Below are 8,881 nucleotides of genomic sequence, written 5' to 3'. Positions count from 1 at the left end.
TGTTGATCTCTATCAATCTTGCTATTGGAGCAATGATCTGCTAAGGCTTGGCTGGCCATTGGCCATGTCTAGTGTTTTGGACCGAAGCTTTCTTTGAAGGCTTGGCTGGCTGTGAAGCCATGTCTAATCCCTGGACCGGAGTCTTAGACTAGCATTGCACTGATTCCTGGAATTCTCATTAAGAATTTTGATATTTTTTTCCACTTAAGTTTCGAAAAATACAAAAAAATTCACAAAATCATAAAAACCAAAAAGATTTTATGTTTCTTACTTGAGTCTAGTGTCTCATCTTAAGTTTGGTGTCAATTACATGCATTCATTCATGTGTCTTAAGGATCTTCAAGTAATTTTTGATGATTTCTTACTCTGATCTTTGAATTCTTTTGACTTGAGTGTTTATGTGTCTCATATAGTGTCAGTAGTATACAAACTGCTAAGTTTGGTGTCTTGCATGCATTGTTATTTGATTCTTGTTGCATTTTGATTATTAAAAATCCAAAAATATTTTTTATTTGTGTCTTTTCAAGTCAATAATACAAGGAATTGAAGATTCAGAACATACTGCAGAGGAATTATACAGAAAAAGCTGAGCATTCAAAAATGCCCAGTGAAGAAGACAGACTGGCGTTTAAACGCCAGCCAGGGTACCTGGTTGGGCGTTTAACGCCCAAAAAGGGTGCATTTTGGGCGTTAAACGCCAGAATGTATACCATTCTGGGCGTTTAACGCCAGGATGGTGCTAAGGGGAAGATTTTGTTTTCAAATCAATTTTTTTTTCAAGTTTTCAAAGTTTTTCAAAATCAAATCTTTTTCAAATCATATCTTTTCAATCAAATGTTTTCAAAATCAATTTCTTTCTTTTTTCAAAGGTACTTACTAACAATTAATGATTTGATTGAACATCTCAAATTTGTTGCCTTTTCTGTTGAGAAAGGTTTAATGTTTGAATCATATCTTTTCTTGTTAGGCAAGTCACTAATTTTCAAAATCAAATTTTTTAAAATTGTTTTCAAATCATATCTTCTCAATCACATCTTTTTAAAACCATAACTTTTCAGTCAAATCTTTTTAATCACATCTTTTTCAAAATAGTTTTCAATCAAATCCTTCTAATTTCTAAATTCAAAATCTTTTTCAAAAATCACTTGATTTCTTTTCCACTTTCAATTTTCGAAAATTATCAACATTTTTTTTATTGAATTTTCGAAAATTCTCTTCCCTCCTTCCCACATCCTTCTATTTATGGAGTACTACTCCTTCTCAATGCACAATTTGAACTCTATCTAATCAAGTTCGAATTCTTCTACCTTCTCTTCTTCTATTTTTCTTTTCCTCTGACACTTCAAGGAATCTCTATACTGTGACATAGAGGATTCCACATTTCTTGTTCTCTTCTCTTTCATATGAGCAGGAGCAGAGAAAAAGGCATTCTTGTTGAAGCTGACCCTGAACCTGAAAGGACCTTGAAGTGAAAGCTAAGAGAAGCCAAAGCACAACTCTCTTTAAAGGACCTGACCGAATTCTTCAAGGAAGAAGAACACATGGCAGCCGAAAACAACAACAATGCCAACAATGCAAGGAAGGTGCTGGGTGACTTTACTGCACCTACTCCCGACTTCTATGGGAGAAGCATCTCTATCCCTGCCATTGGAGCAAACAACTTTGAGCTTAAACCTCAATTAGTTTCTCTAATGCAACAGAATTGCAAGTTCCATGGACTTCCAATGGAAGATCCTCATCAGTTCTTAGCTGAATTCTTGCAAATCTGTGACACAGTCAAGACTAATGGGGTAGACCCTGAGGTCTATAGACTGATGCTATTCCCTTTTGCTGTAAGAGACAGAGCTAGAATATGGTTGGACTCTCAACCTAAAGAAAGCCTGGACTCTTGGGAAAAGCTAGTCAATGCCTTCCTGGCAAAGTTCTTTCCACCACAAAGATGGAGTAAGCTTAGAGTGGAAGTCCAAACCTTCAGACAGAAGGATGGAGAATCCCTCTATGAAGCTTGGGAAAGATACAAACAATTAATCAGGAAGTGTCCTTCTGACATGCTTTCTGAATGGAGCATCATAGGTATTTTCTATGATGGTCTCTCTGAACTATCCAAGATGTCTTTGGATAGCTCTGCTGGAGGATCTCTTCATCTGAAGAAGACACCTACAGAGGCTCAAGAGCTCATTGAGATGGTTGCAAATAACCAATTCATGTACACTTCTGAAAGAAATCTTGTGAACAATGGGACAAGTCAGAAGAAAGGAGTTCTTGAGATTGATACTCTGAATGCCATTTTGGCTCAGAATAAGATATTGACTCAACAAGTCAATTTGATTTCTCAAAGTCTGTCTGGAATGCAAAATGCACTAAGCAGTACTAAGGATGCTTCCTCTGAAGAAGAAGCTTATGATCCTGAGAACCCTTCAATGGAAGAGGTGAATTACCTAGGAGAACCCTATGGAAACACCTATAATTCTTCATGGAGAAATCACCCAAATTTCTCATGGAAGAATCAAGAGAGACCTCAACAAGGTTTCAACAATAATGGTGGAAGAAACAGGTTTAGCAATGGCAAGCCTTTTCCATCATCTTCTCAGCAACAGACAGAGAATCCTAAGCAGAACCCCTCTGACTCAGCAACCATGATCTCTGATCTAATCAAAACCACTCAAGGTTTCATGACTGAAACAAGGTCCTCCATTAGAAATTTGGAAGGACAAGTGGGACAGCTGAGCAAGAAAGTTACTGAACTCCCTCCTAGTACTCTCCCAAGCAATACAGAAGAAAATCCAAAAGGAGAGTGCAAAGCCATAAACATGGCCGAATATGGAGGAGGTGGACGCCACTGAGGAAGACCTCAATGGGCGTGCACCACCCTCCACTGAGTTCCCCAATGAGGAACCATGGGAATCTGAGGCCCAAAATGAGACCATAGAGATTCCATTGGACTTACTTCTGCCTTTCATGAGCTCTGATGAGTATTCTTCCTCTGAAGAGGATGAGTATGTCACTGAAGAGCAAGTTGCTAAATATCTTGGAGCAATCATGAAGCTAAATGACAAGTTATTTGGAAATGAGACTTGGGAAGATGAATCTCCCTTGCTCACCAAAGAACTGGATGACTTGTCTAGGCAGAAATTACCTCAAAAGAGACAAGATCCTGGGAAGTTTTCAATACCTTGTACCATAGGCACCATGACCTTCAAGAAGGCCTTGTGTGACTTAGGGTCAAGTGTGAACCTCATGCCTCTCTCTGTAATGGAGAAGCTAGGGATCTTTGAGGTACAAGCTGCAAGAATCTCATTGGAGATGGCAGACAACTCAAGAAAACAAGCTCATGGACTTGTAGAGAATGTTTTGGTAAAAGTTGAAGACCATTACATCCCTACTGATTTCATAGTCCTAGAGACTGGGAAGTGCATGGATGAATCCATCATCCTTGGCAGACCCTTCCTAGCCACAGCAAAGGCTGTGATTGATGTTGATAGAGGTGAATTAATCATTCAAGTGAATGAAGGATCCTTTGTGTTTAAGGCTCAAGGATATCCCTCTGTCACCATGGAGAAGAAGCTTGAAGAGCTTCCCTCAAATCAGAGACAAATAGAGCCCCCAAAGTCAAACTCTAAGTTTGGTGTTGGGAGGCCACAACCAAACTCTAAGTTTGGTGTTGAACCCCCACATTCAAACTCTAAGTTTGGTGTTGGGAGGTTCCAACATTGCTCTGAGTATCTGTAAGGCAAATTGAGAGCCCTCTGTCAAGCTACTGGCATTAAAGAAGCGCTTGTTGGGAGGCAACCCAATGTTATATTTTATACATTTTCTTTTGTTATTTTATGTTTTTTTTGTAGGTTGATGATCATAAGAATTCACAAAATTAATTGAAAAAGCAAAAACGGAATGAAAAACAGGAAGAAAAACAGCACACCCTGGAGGAAGATGCTGCTGGCGTTCAAACGCCAGTAAGCCTAGCAGTTGGGCGTTTAACGCCCAGTCTGGCACCATTCTGGGCGTTTAACGCCAGAAAGGGGCACCAGACTGGCGTTAAACGCCAGAAAAGGGCTAGAACCTGGCGTTAAACGCCAGGAATGGGCATCAGCCCGGCGTTTAACGCCAGAAATGGCTCAAAACGTGAATTTTGATGCCATTTGGTGCAGGGATGACTTTTCCTTGACACCACAGGATCTGTGGACCCCACAGGACCCCACCACTACTCTCTCTCTTCTTCCCCCATTCACCAATCACCTCAATACCTCTTCCCCAAAAAAAAAAAACCCTTCACCTATCAAATCCCATCTTTCTCTTCACCACTCACATCCATCCTTCATAAAACCCCACCCAAACCCACCCTCAAATGGCCGAACCACATTCTCCCCTCTCCTATATAAACCCTCCTTCATTCCTTCATTTTCACACACCTTCCACACCATCTCTCCCCCTCTTTGGCCGAATACACCACCATCTCCCTCTTCCTCATTTCTTCTTCTTCTTTCTTCTTTTGCTCGAGGACGAGCAAACCTTTTAAGTTTGGTGTGGTAAAAGCGTTGCTTTTTCGTTTTCCATAACCATTTATGGCATCCAAGGCCGGAGAAACCTCTAGAAAGAGGAAAGGGAAGGCAAAAGCTTCCACCTCCGAGTTATGGGAGATGGATAGATTCATCTCAAGGGTGCATCAAGACTACTTCTATGAAGTTGTGGCCTTGAAGAAGGTGATCCCCGAGGTCCCCTTTTCACTCAAAAAGGGTGAATATCCGGAGATCCGCCATGAGATCCGAAGAAGAGGTTGGGAAGTACTTACCAACCCCATTCAACAAGTCGGAATCTTGATGGTTCAAGAGTTCTATGCCAATGCATGGATCACCAAGAACCATGATCAAAGTGTGAACCCGGATCCAAAGAATTATCTTACTATGGTTCGGGGGAAATACTTGGATTTTAGTCCGGAAAGTGTGAGGGTAGCGTTCAACTTGCCTATGATGCAAGGAGATGAACATCCTTACACAAGAAGGGTCAACTTTGATCAAAGGTTGGACCAAGTCCTCACAGTTATATGTGAAGAGGGCGCACAATGGAAGAGAGATTCAAGAGGCAAGCCGGTCCAATTGAGAAGGCATGACCTCAAGCCCGTGGCTAAAGGATGGTTAGAGTTCATTCAACGCTCAATCATTCCCACTAGCAACCGGTCCGAAGTTACTCTAGACCGGGCCATCATGATTCATAGCATCATGATTGGAGAAGAAGTGGAAGTTCATGAGGTTATAGCCCAAGAACTCTATAAAGTGGCGGACAAGTCTTCCACCTTAGCAAGGCTAGCCTTTCCTCATCTCATTTGTCACCTCTGTTATTCAGTTGGAGTTGACATAGAAGGAGATACCCCCATTGATGAGGACAAGCCCATCACCAAGAAAAGGATGGAACACACAAGAGACCCCTCTCATCAAGAGATCCCTGAGATGCCTCAAGGGATGCACTTTCCTCCACAAGACTATTGGGAGCAAGTAAACACCTCCCTAGGAGAATTGAGTTCCAACATGGGACAACTAAGGGTGGAGCATCAAGAACACTCCATTCTCCTCCATGAAATTAGAGAAGATCAAAGAATCATGAGAGAGGAGCAACAAAGACAAGGAAGAGACATTGAGGAGCTCAAGCACTCCATAAGACCTTCAAGAGGAAGAACAAGCCGCCATCACTAAGGTGGACCCGTTCTTTAATCTCCTTGTTCTTTATTCTTCTGTTTTTCGAATTTTTAGTGCTTATGTTTATCCATGTTTGTGTCTTATGATCATTAGTGTCTTAGTGTCTATGCCTTAAAGCTATGAATATGAATCCATCACCTTTCTTAAATGAAAACTGTTTTTATTACAAAAGAACAAGAAGTACAGGATTTCAAATTCATCTTTAAAACTAGCTTAATTAGTTTGATGTGGTGACAATACTTTTGTCTCTGAATGTATGCTTAAACAGTGCATATGTCTTTTGAATTTGTTGTTCATGAATGTTAAAATTGTTGGCTCTTGAAAGAATGATGAAAAAGGAAACATGTCATTGAGGATCTGAAAAATCATAAAAATGATTCTTGAAGCAAGAAAAAGCAGTGAATACAAAAAAAAAGAAGGAGAAAAACGAAAAAAAAAAAGAAAAGAAAGAGAAAAAGAAAGAAAAAGAAAGAAATAAAGTTGTGATCCAAGGCAAAAAGAGTGTGCTTAAGAACCCTGGACACCTCTAATTGGGGACTCTAGCAAAGCTGAGTCACAATCTGAAAAAGTTTACCCAATTATGTGTCTGTGGCATGTATGTATCCGGTGGTAATACTGGAAGACAGAGTGCTTTGGGCCACGGCCAAGACTCATAAAGTAGCTGTGTTCAAGAATCATCATACTTAACTAAGAGAATCAATAACACTATCTGGATTCTGAGTTCCTAAAGAAGCCAATCATTCTGAACCTCAGAGGATAAAGTGAGATGCCAAAACTGTTTGGAGGCAAAAAGCTACTAGTCCCGCTCATCTAATTTGGAGCTAAGTTTCATTGATAATTTGGAGTCTATAGTATATTCTCTTCTTTTTATCTTATTTGATTTTCAGTTGCTTGAGGACAAGCAACAATTTAAGTTTGGTGTTGTGATGAGCGGATAATTTGTACGCTTTTTGGCATTGTTTTTAGTATGTTTTTGGTAGTTTTAGTTGAGTTCTTAGTATATTTTTATTAGTTTTTAATTAAAATTCACTTTTCTGGACTTTACTATGAGTTTGTGTGTTTTTCTGTGATTTCAGGTATTTTCTGGCTGAAATTGAGGGATCTGAGCAAAAATCTGATTCAGAGACTGAAAAGGACTGCAGATGCTGTTGGATTCTGACCTCCCTGCACTCGAAGTGGATTTTCTGGAGCTACAGAAGCCCAATTGGCGCGCTCTCAACGGCGTTGGAAAGTAGACATCCTGGGCTTTCCAGCAATATATGATAGTTCATACTTTGCCCAAGATTTGATGGCCAAACCGGCGTTCAAAGTCACCTCAAGAAATTCCAGCGTTAAACGCCGGAACTGGCACCTAATTGGGAGTTAAACGCCCAAACTGGCATAAAAGCTGGCGTTTAACTCCAAGAAGAGTCTCTACACGAAAATGCTTCATTGCTCAGCCCAAGCACACACCAAGTGGGCCCGGAAGTGGATTTCTATGACATTTACTCATCTCTGTACACCCTAGGCTACTAGTTTTCTATAAATAGGACCTTTTACTATTGTATTTTCATGAATCTTTTGATCATGTTTTTATGATTGAACCCTCTTTGGGAGGCTGGCCATTCGGCCATGCCTAGACCTTATGCTTATGTATTTTCAACGGTGGAGTTTCTACACACCATAGATTAAGGTGTGGAGCTCTGCTGTACCTCGAGTATTAATGCAATTACTATTGTTCTTCTATTCAATTCCGCTTGTTCTTTGTCCAAGATATCACTTGTTCTTCAACTTGATGAAGGTGATGATTGACGCCCATCACCATTCTCACCCATGAACAAGGTGACTGACAACCACTCTTGTTCTACAAGCATCTGAGGCTTAGTGAATATCTCTTGGATTTCTGATTGCATGATGCATGGTTGATCGCCTGACAACCGAGTGCTCGCCTGACAAACGAGCCAGCCATTCCGTGAGATCAGAGTCTTCGTGGTATAGGCAAGAACTGATGGCGGCATTCAAGAGAATCCGGAAGGTCTAACCTTGTCTGTGGTATTCTGAGTAGGATTCAATGATTGAATGACTGTGACGTGCTTCAAACTCCTAGTAGGCTAGGGCGTTAGTGACAGACGCAAAAGTATCAATGGATATTATTCCGGCCTGAACAAGAACCGACAGATGATTAGCCTATGCTGTGACAGAGCATCAGGGACGTATTTTCACTGAGAGGATGGGAGGTAGCTGCTGACAACAGTGAAACCCTACACGAGCTTGCCATGGAAAGGAGTAAGAAGGATTGGATGAAGGCAGTAGGAAAGCAGAGAGACGGAAGGGAAGGCATCTTCATACACTTGTCTGAAGCTCTTACACCAATGATATACATAAGTATCTCTATCTTTATCTTTATGCTTTATTCGTTTATCACTATACCCATTTGAGTCTGCCTGACTGAGATTTACAAGATGACCATAGCTTGCTTCATACCACCAATCTCCGTGGGATCGACCCTTACTCGCGTAAGGTTTATTACTTGGACGACCCAGTGCACTTGTTGGTTAGTTGTGCGAAGTTGTGTTTTTGCCATGGTATTGAGCACCAAGTCTTTGGAGCCATTACTAGGGATTGTTTATGTTTTGAAAAGTATTGATCACAATTTCGTGCACCATTCGGGAGAAATACTTAGATTTTAGTCCGGAAAATGTGAGGTTGGCGTTTCACTTGCCCATGATGCAAGGAGATGAACGCCCCTACACTAGAAGGGTCAACTTTAATCAAAGGTTGGACCAAGTCCTAATGGACATATGTGTGGAAGGAGCTCAATGGAAGAGAGACTCCAAAGGCAAGCCAGTCCAACTAAGAAGACTGGACCTCAAGCCTGTGGCTAGAGGATGGTTGGAGTTCATTCAACGCTCCATCATTCCTACTAGCAACCGATCTGAAGTTACTGTGAATCGGGCCATCATGATTCATGGCATCATGATTGGAGAGGAAGTAGAAGTTCATAAGGTCATCTCCAATGAAATCTACAAAATAGCCGACAAGCCTTCACCCATGGCACGGCTAGCTTTTCCTCACCTTATTTGCCATCTATGTTACTCAGCTGGAGTTATCATAGAAGGAGACATCTCCATTGAAGAGGATAAGCCCATCACCAAGAAGAGGATGGAGCAAGCAAGAGAGACCCTTCACGGTTCTCAAGAGATGCATGAGAA

At 41.0% G+C, this 8,881-nt stretch overlaps 1 non-coding gene across 1 annotated transcript; it reads right to left on the bottom strand.

Moving 5' to 3' along the window:
- Positions 1-1,946: 1,946 nt before the first annotated feature.
- Positions 1,947-2,054, bottom strand: LOC130942358 (small nucleolar RNA R71). The gene has a single exon (XR_009070931.1). It is a non-coding gene; the product is annotated as a small nucleolar RNA R71 (small nucleolar RNA).
- Between the last annotated feature and the right edge of the window lie 6,827 nt (positions 2,055-8,881).

Source organism: Arachis stenosperma, chromosome 7 (assembly GCF_014773155.1).
Source record: "Arachis stenosperma cultivar V10309 chromosome 7, arast.V10309.gnm1.PFL2, whole genome shotgun sequence".
NCBI classification, from domain to species: Eukaryota; Viridiplantae; Streptophyta; class Magnoliopsida; order Fabales; family Fabaceae; genus Arachis; species Arachis stenosperma.
The sequence above is the reverse complement of the archived record's forward strand: the minus strand, read 5'-3'. Positions and strand labels throughout refer to the sequence as shown.